Genomic DNA, 16,202 nt, shown 5'->3' on the forward strand with positions numbered 1-16,202 from the left:
GCTTCCCTGCACATTTGGCACTGCTGGGGATACCGTGATCCAAGCAGTCATATGACCTCTGTACCCTGTCCTCACTGGGGCAGACCCAAGAGGAGCAAGGAAGCCTTGGGACGAGACTCCTGTGGGTGGACCACATGCAGAGGTGGAGGTAAAACCAAAGCTGAACCCCAGGAATGGGGTGACTAAGGAAGAAGATCAAAAATCTTTCCATCAGCTGTACAAGCTGCAGATTAAATTCCCATGATCAGCTAGGTAGACCTGGCATCTATGGAATGTTCCCACAAATGAAAATGGTCTAGCTCTGGCAGCTGTGGACATTGGGGGCAAGCACAAGCAGGAATTGGGCCAGATCAGAGCCTGAGTGCTCCCCACAGGGCTCACAGCAAGTCCAGAGACCAGCACAGAGAGAGGAGAGCCTCTTGGGGAGGCAGAGGTAGCCTGTGGCTCATGATATGTGCAAGGGCACTTACAGCAGAGACCCCAGAGAAACATATTATTATTATTAACTTTATTATGTTTTGAATCATTGTTTTGTTGGTTCTGGCTTTTTTGTTGTTGCTGTTTCTTTATTTCTTTTTATTAAATTTCTTTCTTATTGTGGGTTTTTTTTTTTTAATTTAGTCTGTTGGTATCTCTGTGTTTTATTACATTTTTTTAATTTTTTATATATTTCTTTTCTTACATAGTTTTCTGTTGTTCTGTGTTCTTTGCCCTTATTTTTTCTTCTTATTCTTTAATATTTTTCAGTTTTTATACACTTCCATTTCTACTTGGCTTTTCTGTTGTCCTGTGTATTTTCCCTTTCTTTTTAATTTTATTATTTTCTAATTATTTTTATCAGTTTTTTCTGTTTCCTTGCTTAATTCTTCAGTTGGCACACTGCTTTAGTTTTGTTTTTAGGTTATGTGTTTTTCTTACTTTTAATCCTAATTGTTTGATTTTGTTTTTGAGTTATTCTATATCTCTGGTTGTTCTCTTGCTTTTTGTTTCATTTTGTTCTGTTTTTGTTTCTTTTACATGTGTGTGTGTTTCCTTGTTTCTGTTTTTCTTCATTTGATTTTGTTTTCACCTTTCTCTGGGATTTTGCTTGTCTTTTTTAAAAATATATTTTATATTTTTATATTTCTATTTCTACATTGCTTTTCTGTTGTTTTGTCTTCTTTCCCCTTACTCTTTTTCTTTTTTATATCATTTTTGTCAGGTTGTTTTGTTTTGCTGCTTCATCCTTTAGTTGGTGCTCTGCTTTGCTTTTGTTTTTTTCTTTTGTCAGTTTGCTTTTTAATTGTTTGATTTTGTTGTTGTGTTCTTTTATTTCTCTGGTTGTTCTCTTGCTTTTGCATTTATTTGGTTCTGTTTCTCTTTCATTTGTGTGTCTGTGTGTGATTTCTTTTTTCTGTTTTTGTTTGTTTGATTTTACTGTTTACCATTTGTCTGGGGTTTTGTTAGTCATTTTTTTTTAATGTCCTTTATTGCTGGGAGTAGCAACTTGCAGGATCTTGGTTCCTCAACCAGAAGTCGGGCCTGAGGGTCTGGGGTGGAAGAACAAAGTCCAGGATGCTAGACCACTAAAGAATTCCCAGCCCTAAGGAAGATAAGTCACCCAGAGCTCTCACAGAGGCCTTCATTTGAATCCAAGACCAGCTCCACCTAACTGCCAGCAGCTCCCAGCACTGGATGCCTCACAAAAAGCAACAAATAAGACAAGAATACAAACCCACCCATAAGCACACTGACTGTCTAAAATGATGCTAACCTCACAGACACCCCAAAACACACCATCTAAAATGGTCCTGCGCATCAGAGGGAAAAGACTCAGCTCCAACCACCACAACACAGGCACCAGTCCCTCCCATCAGGAATTGTATGCAAGGAACTGGTTGAAACTTACCAATGGGGACAGAGAATGGAAGCAAGAGGAACTACGACTCTGCAGCCTAGGGAAAGGAGACCTTAAATACTATGAATCAGAAAAAAAGAGAAGACAAAAATATCTTTCAGTCGAAGGAGCAATATAAAAACCCACAAGACCAAATAAGTGAGGAGGAAATAGGCAAACTACCTGAAAAAGAATTCAGAGTAATGATAGTAACAATGTTACAAAATCTCAGAAAAAGAATAGAGAAAACACAAGAAAAATTTAACAAGAACCAAGAAGAACAAAAGAGCAAATGAACAGTAATGAACACCACAATAACTGAAATTAAAAATATGCTAGAATAGGGCTTCCTTGGTGACGCAGTGGTTGAGAGTCCACCTGCCAATGCAGGGGATATGGCTTCATGCCCTGGTCCAGGAAGATCCCACATGCCGTGGAGCAGCTGGGCCCGTGAGCCATGGCCACTTATCCTGCCTGTCTGGAGCCTGTGCTCCACAATGGGAGAGGCCACAACAGTGGGAGGCCCGCATACTGAAAAAAAAAAAAAACCTCTAGAATGAATCAATAGCAGAATACCTGAGGCAGGAGAACGTATAAGTGAGCTGGAAGACAGAATGGTGGAAAAAAACTTCTGAAGAGCAGAATAAAGTAAAAAGAATGAAAAGAATGGAGGACAATTTCAGAGACCTCTGGGACAACACTAAGCAGAGCAACATTCAAATTATAGGTGTCCCAGAAGAAGAATAAAAGAAAGGGTCTGAGAAAATATTTACAGAGATAATTGTCGAAAACTTCCTCAGCATGGGAAAGGAAAGAGACAATCAAGTCCAGGAAGTGCAGACAATCCCATACAGGATAAACCCAAGGAGAAACAGGCTGAGAAACATATTAAACAAACTAACAAAAAATAAACGAAAAATATTAAAAGAAGCAAGGGAAAAGCAAAAAATAACAAACAAGTGAATCCCAATATGGTTAACAGCTGATCTTTCAGCAGCAAGTTCACAGGCCAGAAGGAAGTGGCAAGATATATTTAAAGTGATGAAAGGGAAAACCTTAAAACCAAGATTACTCTACCCAGGAAAGATCTCATTCAGATTCAATGGAGAAATCAAAAGCTTCACAAAAAAGCAAAAGTAAAGAGAATTCAAAACCACCAAACCAGCTTTATAACAAATGTTAAAGGAAGTTTTCTAGGCAGGAAATACAAGAGAAGGAAAAGAAGTACAAAAACAAATGGAAAACAGTTAAGAAAATACCAGTACAAACATACGTATCAATAATACCCTTGAATATAAATGTATTAAACACCCCAACCAAAAGACACAGTCTGGCAGAATGGATACAAAAACAAGACCCATATATATATTGTCTACAGAAGACACACTTTAGAACTAGGGACACATACAGACTGAAAGTGAAGTGATGGAAAAAGATATTCCATGCAACTGGAAATCCAAAGAAAGCTGGAGTAACGATATTCATATCAGAAAAGAAAAATAGACTTTAAAATAAAGACTATTACAAGAGAAAAGACACTACGTAAAGATCAAGGGCTCAATCCAAGAAGAAGATATAACAATCGTAAATATTATGCACCCAACATAGGAGCACCTCAATACACAAGGCAAATGCTAACAGCCATAAAAGGGAAATCGACAGTAAAACAATAATAGTAGGCAATTTAACACCCTACTTACACCAATGGACAGATCATCCAAACAGAAAATAAATAAGGAAACAAAAGCTTTAAATGACACATTAGAACAAATGGACCTAATTGATATTTATGGAACATTATATCCAAAAACAAGAGAATATATTTTCTTTTCAAGTGCACGTGGAATATTCTCCAGGATAGATTGCACCTTGGGTCACAAATCAAGGCTTGGTAAATTTAAGATAATTGAAATCGCATCAAGCATCTTTTCTGAACACAATGCTATGAGCCTACATTTCAATTACAGCAAAAAAAAAAAAAAAAGTCACAAATAAAAACACAGGGAAGCTAAACAATATGCTACTAAACAACCAAGGGATCACTGAAGAAATCAAAGAGGAAATTTAAAAATACCTAGAAACAAACAACAATGAAAACATGATGACCCTAAATTTATGAGATGTAGCAAAAGCAGTTCTAAGAGGGAAGTTTATAGCAATAATTTCTACCTCAAGAAAAAGAAATATCTCAAATAAACAACCTAACCTTACACCTAAAGCAATTAGATAAAGAAGAACAAAAAAAGCCCAAAGTTAGCAGAAGGAAAGAAATCATAAAGATCAGATCAGAAATAAATGAAAAGAAATAAAGGAAACAATAGCAAAGATCAATAAAACTAAAAGCTGGTTCTTTGAGAAGATAAACAAAATTGATAAACCATTAGTCAGACTCATCAAAGAAAAAAGGGAGAGGACTCAAATCAACAGAATTAGAAATGAAAAAGGAAAAGTTACAAATGACAATACAGAAATACAAAGGATCATGAGAGATTACTACAAGCAACAATATGCCAATTAAATGGACAATCTGGAAGAAAAGGACAAATTCTTAGAAAAGTACAACCTTCCAAGACTGAACCAGGAAGAAATAGAAAATATGAAAAGACCAATCACAAGCACTGAAATTGAAATAGTGATTAAAAAATCTTCCAGCAAAACACTGCCCAGGGCTGGATGGCTTCACAGTGAACTCTATGAAACATTTAGAGAAGAGCTAAACCTATACTTCTCAAACTCTTCAAAACATAGCAGAGTGAGGAATACTCCTGAACTCATTCTACCAGGCCACCTTCATCATCATATCAAAAACAGACAAAGATGTCACAAAAATAGAAAACCACAGGCCAATATCACTGATGAACATAGACGCAAAATTCCTCAACAAAATACAAGCAAACAGAATCCAACAGCATATTAAAAGGATCATACAGAATGATCAAGTGGGGTTTATTCCAGGAATGCAAGGATTCTTCAATATATGCAAATCAATCAATGTGATACACGATATTAACAAACTGAAGGGTAAAAATTATATGAGATTCTCAAAAGATGGAGAAAAAGCTTTCAACAAAATTCAACACTGATTTATGATAAAAAAAAAAAACTCTCCAGAAAGTGGGTATAGAGGGAACTACCTCAACATAATAAGATCCATATATGACAAACCCACAGCCAACATCATTCTCAATGGTGAAAAATTGAAAGCATTTCTCTATGATCAGGAAGAAGACAAGAGTGCCCAATCTCACCAATATTATTCAACATAGTTTTGGAAATTTTAGCCATGGCAATCAGAAAACAAAAAGAAACAAAAGGAACCCAGATTGGAAAAGAAGAAGTAATGCAATCACTCTTTGCAGATGACATGATCCTAAACATAGAAAATCCTAAAGATGCCACCAGAAAACTACTAGAGTTAATTAATGAATCTGGTAAAGTATCAGGATACAAAATTAATGCCCAGAAATCTCTTGCATTCCTATACACTAACAATGAAAGATCCAAAAGAGAAATTAAGGAAACACTCCCATTTACCTGCAACAACAACAACAACAAAAAATACCTAGGAATAAACCTACCTAAGGAAGCAAAAGAACTGTATGCAGAAAAGTATAAGAGACTGATGAAATAAATAATAGATGATACAAACAGATGGAGAGATATACCATGCTCTTGGATTGGAAGAATCAGCATTGTGAAAATGACTATACTATGCAAAGTAATCTACAGATTCAATGCAATCCCTAGTAAATTACCAATGGCATTTTTCACATAACTAGAACAAAAGTTTACAATTTGTATGGAAAAACAAAAGATCCTGAATAGCCAAAGCAATCTTGAGAAAGAAAAACAGAGCTAAAGTAACCAGGCTCCCTGAGTTCAGACTATGCTACAAAGTTACAGTAATCAAGACAATATGATACTGGCACAAAAACAGAAATATAGATCAATGGAAGAGGATAGAGAACCCAGAGATAAACCCACATACATATTGCGAACTAATTTATGACAAAGGAGACAAGAACATACAATGGAGAAAAGACAGCCTCTTCAATAGGTGGTGCTGGGAAAACTGGAAAGCTACCTGTAAAAGAATGAAATTAGAACATTCCCTAAAACCATATAAAAAGTAAACTCAAAATGGATTAAAGACCTAAGTGTAAGATCAGACATTATAAAACTCTTAGCAGAAAACAGGCAGAAAACTCTCTGACATAAATCACAGCCAGATCCTTTTTGAATGCCTCCTAGAATAATGGAAATAAAACCAAAAATAAAAAAATGAGACCTAGTGAAACTTAAAAGCTTTTGCACAGCAAAGGAAACAATAAACTAGAGGAAAAGACAACCCTCAGAATGGGAGAAAATATTTGCAAGTAAAGGAATTAACAAAGGATTAATCTCCAAAATATACAGCAGCTCATGTACCTCAATATAAAAAAAACAAACAACCCAATCCAAAAATGGGCAGAACACCTAAATAGACATTTCTCCAAAGAAGACATACAGATTGCCAACAAACATGTGAAAAGATGCTCAACATCCCTAATCCTTAGAGAAATGCAAATCAAAACCTCAATGAGGTATCTCCACGCACTGGACAGAATGGCCATCATCAAAAAATCTAGAAAAAAATAAATGCTGGAGAGGGTGTGGAAAAAGGGAACCCTCCTGACCTGTTGGTGGGAATGTAAATTGACACAGCCACTATGCAGAACAGTAAGGAGGTTCTTAAAAAACTAAAATTAGAACTACCATACGACTCAGGAATACCACTACTGGGCATATACCCAGAGAAAACCATAATTCAAAACCATTGTGTACCACATTGTTTATTTCAGCACTATTTACAATAGCCAGGACATGGAAGCAACCTAAATGTTCATTGACAGATGAATGGATAAAGAAGATGTGGCACATATATACAATTGAATATTACTCAGCCACAAAAAGATACAAAATTGAATTATTTGTAAAGAGGTGGATGGACGTAGAGTATGTCATACAGAGTGAAGCAAGTTAGAAAGAGAAAAGCAAATACTGGATGCTAACAGACATATATGGAATCTAAAAGAACAATAATGATGAACCTAGTGGCAGGGCAGGAATAAAGATGCAGACATAGAGAATGGACTTGAGGACAGAGCAGGGAGAAGGGGAAGCTGTGGTGAAGTGAGAGAGAAGAATTGACATATGTACACTAATGTACATATGTACATATGTACACAAATGTAAAATGGATGGCTGGTGAGAAGCTGATGCACAGGGAGATCAACTTGATGCTTTGAGATGACCTAGAGGGGTGGGATAAGAAAGGTGGGAGGGAGGCTCAAGGGGGATGGAATATGGGGATATATATATACATGTAGCTGATTCACTTTGTTGTACAGGAAATACTAACACAACCTTGGAAAGTAATTTTACTCCAATAGAGATATTTTAATTAATTAATTAAAAAGTTATATTTATGAATATTTAAGAACAATTGAATTTGAAATCAGAAAGTCTATTCACAGTAGTATACATCAAAATATGTTTAGGCATCAATTTAAAAATGTTTACAACAAGCCTCTCAGATAGCCTCATCCTAAAGAGGACACACAGCAGAAGCAAGAACTACAATCCTGCAGCCTGTGGAACAAAAACCACATTCACAGAAAGATATACAAGATGAAAAGGCAGAGTGCTATATATCAGATGAGGGAACAAGATAAAACCCCAGAAAAACAACTAAATGAAGTGGAGATAGACAACCTTCCATAAAAGAAATTCAGAATAATGATAGTGAAGATGATCCAGGATCTCAGAAAAAGAATAGTGGCAAAGGTCGAGAAGATGCAAGAAATGTTTAACAAAGACCTAGAAGAATTAAAAAAAAAGCAAAAAAGAAAACAGAGATGAAAAACAAAATAACTGAAATGAAAAATACACTAGAAGGAATCAATAGCAGAATAACTGAGGCAGAGGAATGGATAAGTGACCTGGAACACAGAATGGTGGAATTTACTGCTGCAGAACAGAATAAAGAAAAAATAATGAGAATAAATAAAGACAGCTTATGAGACCTCTGGGACAACATTAAATGCAACAACATTTGCATTATAGGGGTCACAGAAGGAAAAGACAGAGAGAAAGGACCCAAGAAAATACCTGAAGAGATTAGAGTCGAAAACTTCCCTAACATGGGGAAAGATATAGCCACCCAAGTCCAGGAAGCACAGAGAGCTCCAGGCAGGATAACCCAAGGAGAAACATGCAGAGACACATAGTAATCAAACTGGCAAAAATTAAAGACAAAGAAAAATTATTGAAAAAAGCATGGGAAAAATGACAAATAATATACAAGGGAACTCCCATAAGGTTAACAGCTGATTTCTCAGCAGGAAACTCTACAACCCAGAAGGAAGTGGCATGACATATTTAAAGTGATGAAAGGAAAGAAATTGTAACCAAGATTACTCTATCTGGGAAGGATCTCATTCAAATTTGATGGAGAAATCAAAAGCTTTACAGACAAGCAAAAGCTAAAAGAATTCAGCACCACAAAACTAGCTCTATAACAAATGCTAAAGGAACTTCTCTGAGTGGGAAACACAAGAGAAGAAAAAGACCTACAAAAATAAACACAAAACAATTAAGAAAATGGTAATAGAAACATACATATTGATAATTATCTTAAAAGTGAAAGGATTAAATGCTCCAACCAAAAGACACAGGCTTACTGAATGGATACAGAAACAGGACCCATATATATGCTGTCTACAAGAGACCCACTTCAGATCTAGGGACACATACAAATTGAAAGTGAGGGGATGGAAAAAGATATTCCATGCAACTGGAAATCCAAAGAAAGCTGGAGTAACAGTACTCATATCAGATAAAATAGACTTTAAAATAAAGAATGTTACAAGAGACAAGACAGACACTACATAATGATCAAGGGATCAATCTAAGAAGAAGGTATAAAAATTATAAATATATATGCACCCAACATAGGAGCACTTCACTGCATAAGTGAACTGCTAACAGCTATAAAAGAGAAAATCGAGAGTAACACAATAATGGTGGGGAACTTTAACACCACACTTACACCAATGGACAGATCATCCAAACAGAAAATTAATAAGGAAATATGAACTTTAAAAGACACAATAGACCACATAGATTTCATTCATATTTATAGGACATTCCATCCAAAAACAGCAGATTACACTTTCTTCTCAAGGGCACACAGAACATTCTCCAGATTAGATCACATCTTGGGTCACAAATCAAGCCTCAGTAAATTTATGAAAATTAAAATCATATCAATAATCTTTTCTGACCACAATGCTATGAGATTAGAAGTCAATTACAGGCAAAAAACATAAAAAAACACAAACACATGGAGGCTAAACAATATGTTATTAAATAACCAGGAGATCACTAAAGAAATCAAAGAGGAAATCAAAAAATACCTAGAGACAAATGACAATGAAAACACAATGATCCAAAACCTACGGGATGCAGCAAAAGCATTTCTAAGAGGGAAGTTTATAGCAATACAATCCTACCTCAAGAAAAAAAAAAAAATCTCAAATAAAAAATCTAACCTTATAGCTAAAGGAACTAGAGAAAGGAGAAAAAACAAAACCCAAAGTTACTAGAAGGAAAGACATCATAAAGATCAGAGCAGAAATAAATGAAATAGAAAAAATGAAATAATAGCAAAGATCAATAAAACTAAAAGCTGATTTTTTGAGAAGATAAACAAAGTTGATAGACAATTAGCCAGACTCATCAAGAAAAAAGAGGGAGAGGACTCAAATCAATAAAATTAGAAATGAGAAGAGAGAAGTACAACAGACACCACAGAAATACAAATCAGCCTAAGAGATTACTAGAAGCAACTCTATGCCAATAAAATGGACAAGCTGGAATAAATGGACAAATTCTTAGAAAGGTATAACCTTCCAAGATTGAACCAGGAAGAAACAGATAATATGAACAGACGAATCACAAACAATTAAATTGAAACTGTGTTTAAAATTCTTCCAACAAAAAAAGTCCAGGACCAGATATCTTCACAGGTGAATTCTACCAAAAATTTAGAGAAGAGCAACCCCCATCCTTCTCAAATTCTTCCAAAAATTTTCAGACGAAGGAACCCTGCCACACTCATTCTATGAGGCCACCATCATCCTGATACCAAACCCAGAGAACAATACTACAAAAAAGGAGAATTACAGACCAATGCCACTCATGAATATATAAGCAAATATCCTCAATAAAATACTATCAAACAGAATCCAATAACACATTAAAAGAATCATACACCATGATCAAGTGGGATTTATCCAGGGATGCAAGGATTCTTCAATATAAGCAAATCAATCAGTGTTATACGCCATATTAACATACTGAGGAAGAAAAAACATATGATCATCTCAATAAATGCAGAAAAAGCTTTGACAAAATTCAACATCGATTTATGATAAAAACTCACCAGAAAGTGGGCATAGAGGGAAACTACCTCAACATAATTAAGGACATATACAAGAAACCCACAATAAGCATCATTCTCAATTGTCAAAAACTGGAAAGATTTCCTCTAAGATCAGGAACAAGACAAGGATGTCCTTTCTCGCCACTATTATTCAGCATAACTTTGGAAGTCCTTGCCACGTCAATCAGGAAAGAAAAAGAAATAAAAGGAATACAAATTGGAAAAGAAGAAGTAAAACTGTCACTGTTTGCAGATGACATGATACCATAAATAGAGAATCCTAAAGATGCCACCAGAAAACTACTACAGATAATCAATGAATACAGTAAAGTAGCAGGATTTAGAAAATTATAAAAATTAATGCACAGAAAACTGTTGCATTCCTATACACTAATGATGAAAAATCTGAAAGAGAAATTAAGGTAATACTCCCATTTACCATTGCAACAAAGGAATAAAATATCTAGGAATAAACCTATCTACAGAGACAAAAGACCTATATGCAGAAAACTATAAGACACTGATGAAAGAAATTAAAGATGATACAAACAGATGGAGAGATATACATGTTCTTGGATTGGAAGGATCAATGTTGTGAAAATGACTCTACTACCAAAAGCAATCTACAGATTCAGTGCAATCCCTATCAAATTACCAATGGCATTTTTTATAGAACTAGAGCAAAAAATCTTAAAATTTGTATGGATACTCAAAAGACCCCGAATAGCCCAAACAGTCTTGAGGGAAAAAAACAGAGCTGGAGGTATCAGACTCCCTGACTTTAGACTATACTACAAAGTTACAATAATGAAGATAATATGGTACTGACACAAAAACAGAAGTATAGATCAATGGAACAGGATAGAAAGCCCGGAGATAAAACCATGCACATATGGTCATCTAATCTATGTCAAAAGTGGCATGGATATTCAATGGAGAAAAGACAGTCTCTTCAATAAGTGGTGCTGGGAAAGCTGGACAACTACATGTAAAAGAATGAAATTAGTACACTCCCTAACATGATACACAAAAATAAACTCAAAATGGATTAGAGACCTAAATGTAAAACAGTACACTATAAAACTTTTAGAAGAAAACATAGGAAGAACACTCTTTGACATAAATCACAGCAAGATCGTTTTTGATCCACCTCCTAGAGTAATGGAAATAAAAACAAAAATAAACAAATGGGACCTAATGAAACTTGAAAGTTTTTGCACAGCAAAGGAAACTACAAGCAAGACGAAAAGGCAACCTTCAGAATGGGAGAAAATATTTGTAAATGAATCAATGGACAAAGGAATAATCTCCAAAATATAGAAACAGCTCCTGCAGCTCAATATTAAATAAACAAACACCCCAATCCAAAAATGGGCAGAAGATCTAAATAGACATTTCTCCAAAGAAGACATACAGATTGCCAAGAAGCACATGAAAAGCTGCTCAACATCACTAATTATTAGAGAAATGTAAATCAAAACTACGATGAGGTATCACCTCACATCAGTTAGAATGGGCATCATCAGAAAATCTACAAACAACAAATGCTGGAGAGGGTGTGGAGAAAAGGAAACCCTCTTGCACTGTTGGTGGGAATGTAAATTGATACAGCCACTATGGAGAACACCGTGGAGGTTCCTTAAAAAAGTAAAAATAGAATTACCGTACGACCCAGCACTCCCACTACTGGGCATATACCCAGAGGAAACCATAATTGCAAAAGACATATGCACCCCAATGTTCATCGCACCACTATTTACAATAGGCAGGACATGGAAGTAACCTAAATGCCCATTGGCAGACGAATGGATAAAGAAGTTGTGGTAAATGTATACAATGAATTATTACTCAGCCATAAAAAGGAACAGAATTGGGTCATTTGTAGAGATGTGGATGGATCTAGAGACTGTCATATAGAGTGAAGTAAGTCAGAAAGAGAAAAATAAATATGGTATATTAACACATATATGTGGAACCTAGAAAAATGGTATGGATATTTTGGTTTGCAGGGCAGAAATAGAGACACAGATGTAAAGAAATAACGTATGAACACTTAGGGGGGGAAAGTGGTGGGGGGGTTGGTTGTGTGATGCATTGGGAGATTGGGTATGACATATATACACTAATATATATAAAATGGATAACTAATAAGAACCTGCTGTATAAAAAATAAATAAAATAAAATTCAATAAAAAAATGTTTACAAGTTTGGTATTCCTAAAACTGCAATATATTACTGAAAGAAAAATAAAGATATAAATAAATACAAAGCTATGCTATGTCCCTGGATTGGATTTTTATACTAGTAATTGATCTTTAAATTTAGTACAAACTGAAAGATACCCAACAAACTTCTTTTTTGAAGGAATTGACAATTTTTTGAGTCTCAGAAAGTGAATTAGTACATTTTGATTAGATTTATAATAATTACATCAAATCAGTTTGAAGGGATTTTGGAAGTACATAAAGAAGTTAATGTGTATCTTGGGAAGGTACAGGTCTGAGTGTGGTTAATATATGAAAAGCAACTCCTAAAAAAATAGAATGAGAATTGAATGAAGCCAGAAAGTCTGTTTTGAAGAGAGACAAAATCATAAAATGCATAAAATGTATATTAGTAAAATTTTCTAGAGAGCAATTGTCCAGATATGTCAAATTATTCAAAGTGTACATACTCTTTAGTATAATCATTCTTCTAGAGTTTAATATGAGGATGCATTCACATGAGTTTTCATATTCTATTCACATAACAGAAGTATTAATTGAAATAATGAAAAATTGAAGCAACTTAAATGTTATATAATACGGAAATGGCGAAATAACGATAGAGTTCTGAGTGTAAAATAAAGGAATATACACAAAACTATGTCTCAGGAATTTCTTATATATTATTATAAAAATCTGGCTATGGGGAGTTATGCGTATTATACCTTGAAATAAATTTATAAATAAGAAATATTTTATAATTCACCCTATAGAGCAAAAAGTTGGTTATAGAATTTTCCAGGGATTTCAAAAAAGTTATTTGTAGATTTTGCTTTTGTTTTTGTTTTTTTGCCTATTCTGGATTTTATAAAGTTTCTACAAATACCATACTACCTTTAGTAGTAATAATAGGTACAGTACAGTATAGATTTATTTTTTTTATTTTTTGTGGTACACGGGCCTCTCACTGTTGTGGCCTCTCCCGTTGTGGAGCACAGGCTCCGGACGTGCAGACTCAGCGGCCATGGCTCACGGGCCCAGCCGCGCCGCGGCATGTGGGATCCTCCTGGACCGGAGCATGAACCCATGTCCCCTGCCTCAGCAGGCGGACTCAACCACTGCGCCACCAGGGAAGCCCTACAGTATAGATTTATGAAGCTCAGATTGGGCTTTTCCAGATAATTTAACTATCATGTTGTTTCAATTTTGAAGGACAAAATTAGTTGGAAAGGAATAAGGGAACAATTTGCAAGACAATCTTTCTATTTTGCTAAATATGTAAAAAATACATTGTTCTTGAAAACATTAAAATATTGGTTTTAATTCATGTTTATCATATGCATTTTCAAACTTAAAGTTTGTAATTATTTTACTTTCAAAAGTGAACTTTTTCTGGTGTCAGAATCCAGTATTGTTTTGCTATTTCTAGAATCTGTTTTGTAAAATCTTATGGATAATTGAATCTTGCATATTTCTGAATGGAAAGCTTGAGTGCTTAAAATCTTACCTATGAGCCTTCTGTAAGAAGTCTTTAGTATTCTGTGAAGTGCATTTAGATTACTAAACTTAATGTTGTCTTTTCTTTTTCCCTCTTTTTTTTTGCTTTTTCTTTCTTATTTAAACATATTTTAATTTGCTATATTTCATGAATTTTAATATTAACTATTTAATATATAGAAAAATAAAACAATAGAACCATGTATCAACCACTCAAATTAGATTATATTTGTATCATTAATTAAGATTATGTCATATTTCCTTTAGATACTTTTTTTTATAAAGCAATAGTATATTATGTACAATTGAAGCACCTTTGTTCTCTCTATATTCTCACTACTGCTTTCTGGGTGTTTCTTTGCATCTTTGCTATCCATTTTTTAATGATACATGCATTATAAAACTTTTTATGATGCTTGTGTGCTTTTGTAAACAATGTTTCTATGTAAGTGTATATATTTAAAGTCATACAAACATAATGTATCATTTTTCTGCAAGTTGATCACATCTGAGCAAAGTATTTTTGAGATATAACTGTGTTGATAAAAGGTTGATACAGTTAAACTCATTTTAACTGACATGTCATAGTAGATGGTATAACCTATGCTTGACACATAAAAATAAAAGAAAACTAAACATTTATTATTGTTAATTTTATATTTCTTGGGGTTCCTTAATAACAAACGGACATATTTATTTTCCTTTATATTCTCACATCCACTTGTTCACTACAAGTTAAAATGATACGAGGCACCAAGTGTTATGCCAATCCTCTTCACATTCAAATGTACATATTCTGTAAATGATAAAACCTGCAAAACACTCTGATGACCCTACCTTGCAATTATGACAGTTACTCAAGAAACATGATAACGATTATTGTGCTTATCAATGCTGTTTTTTTCCTGCACATACTTAGGTAAGCTTACTTGCTTGCTGTTTTTTTCCTACACATACTTAGGCAAGCTTACTTGCTTGCCTCTTGTTTGTTGCTTTGTCTTCTCCAGACGAATGTTACAGAAGTACACATCCAATATAACAACCACTTTTTAACATCCTAATTGTATTATTTTTCTCAGGCAAGTTCATTTTTGAAATATTTCAATAGAAAATCTATGTTAAAGAAAAAATGTTTAGATGTGGCATTATTTTTCTCCATATTAGATAGAGTGTTAGGAAAGCTTTCCTTGCAAAAATCATAACATGATTTTATGAACAGATGTTTGATATTGTAATAATTGCCATGGACTTGTAAATACTCTTATGTTTGAATCATCTGATCTGGAACTATATTCTATATTTTTAAAATTAAATGTCATAATTAATCTTAGTTTTATATTCTTCCATGACCCAATTTATGGACCTAACCTGTCTCAGCATCCCTGAGCTGAATGGATATCTGGTCCCTGAACACCTGGTGCCTGATTTATGGTGACTTAAATATTATGTATTTATTTAATCTATTCGAACTAACATTTTTTATTCTAAGAAAAAATTAAATTTTTGGCATAAGTATATGTTAAGTAAAGGTTGTTTTCCTAAAACACCAGTGGGAACTCATATTAAAACTGTCATTTTAAAAAATGATGTCAGGATTTCAAAATTTCCCATGAACTATTTTTTTAGATCTTTATGAAATATTTGTCCCTTGATAAGTCATACTTGTATCTCAATTAATTCTTCTCATTTTTATTATCAGTGGTCCATAAGATAGTAGAAAGAATGATATTGAATAAGTGAGGGCAAAGTTGTCATAAGAACAAACAGTGAAAGTATATAGGATAACAATTTTTTTGATGGAATTCTAGATTCATTTAGCTGGTTCATAATCAGTCCTGAGAGTTACATATTTCCATATTTTCCTTCTCCATATATAAAAAGTTATCTTGGTTTGAAAAGTCAATACCCTTTCCAAGTACCTAATTATCATGAACTAATTTAGTCCCTGAAAAAAATATGACTTCTTTAATAAATAAGATGCTTTTTCATGATGCAGAAATCCAAATTTTATAATACATTCTTTTGATAAAAACAATTGTGTATTAGTTATCTGCTCTTAGACATGCAGGACACAAAATGCTTTAATTTGAATTTAATGATTATTTCTTTCTCTGCATGAAACACTGTACTACTTACTCT

This window comes from Globicephala melas, chromosome 18, assembly GCF_963455315.2.
Source record: "Globicephala melas chromosome 18, mGloMel1.2, whole genome shotgun sequence".
Lineage (NCBI taxonomy): Eukaryota > Metazoa > Chordata > Mammalia > Artiodactyla > Delphinidae > Globicephala > Globicephala melas.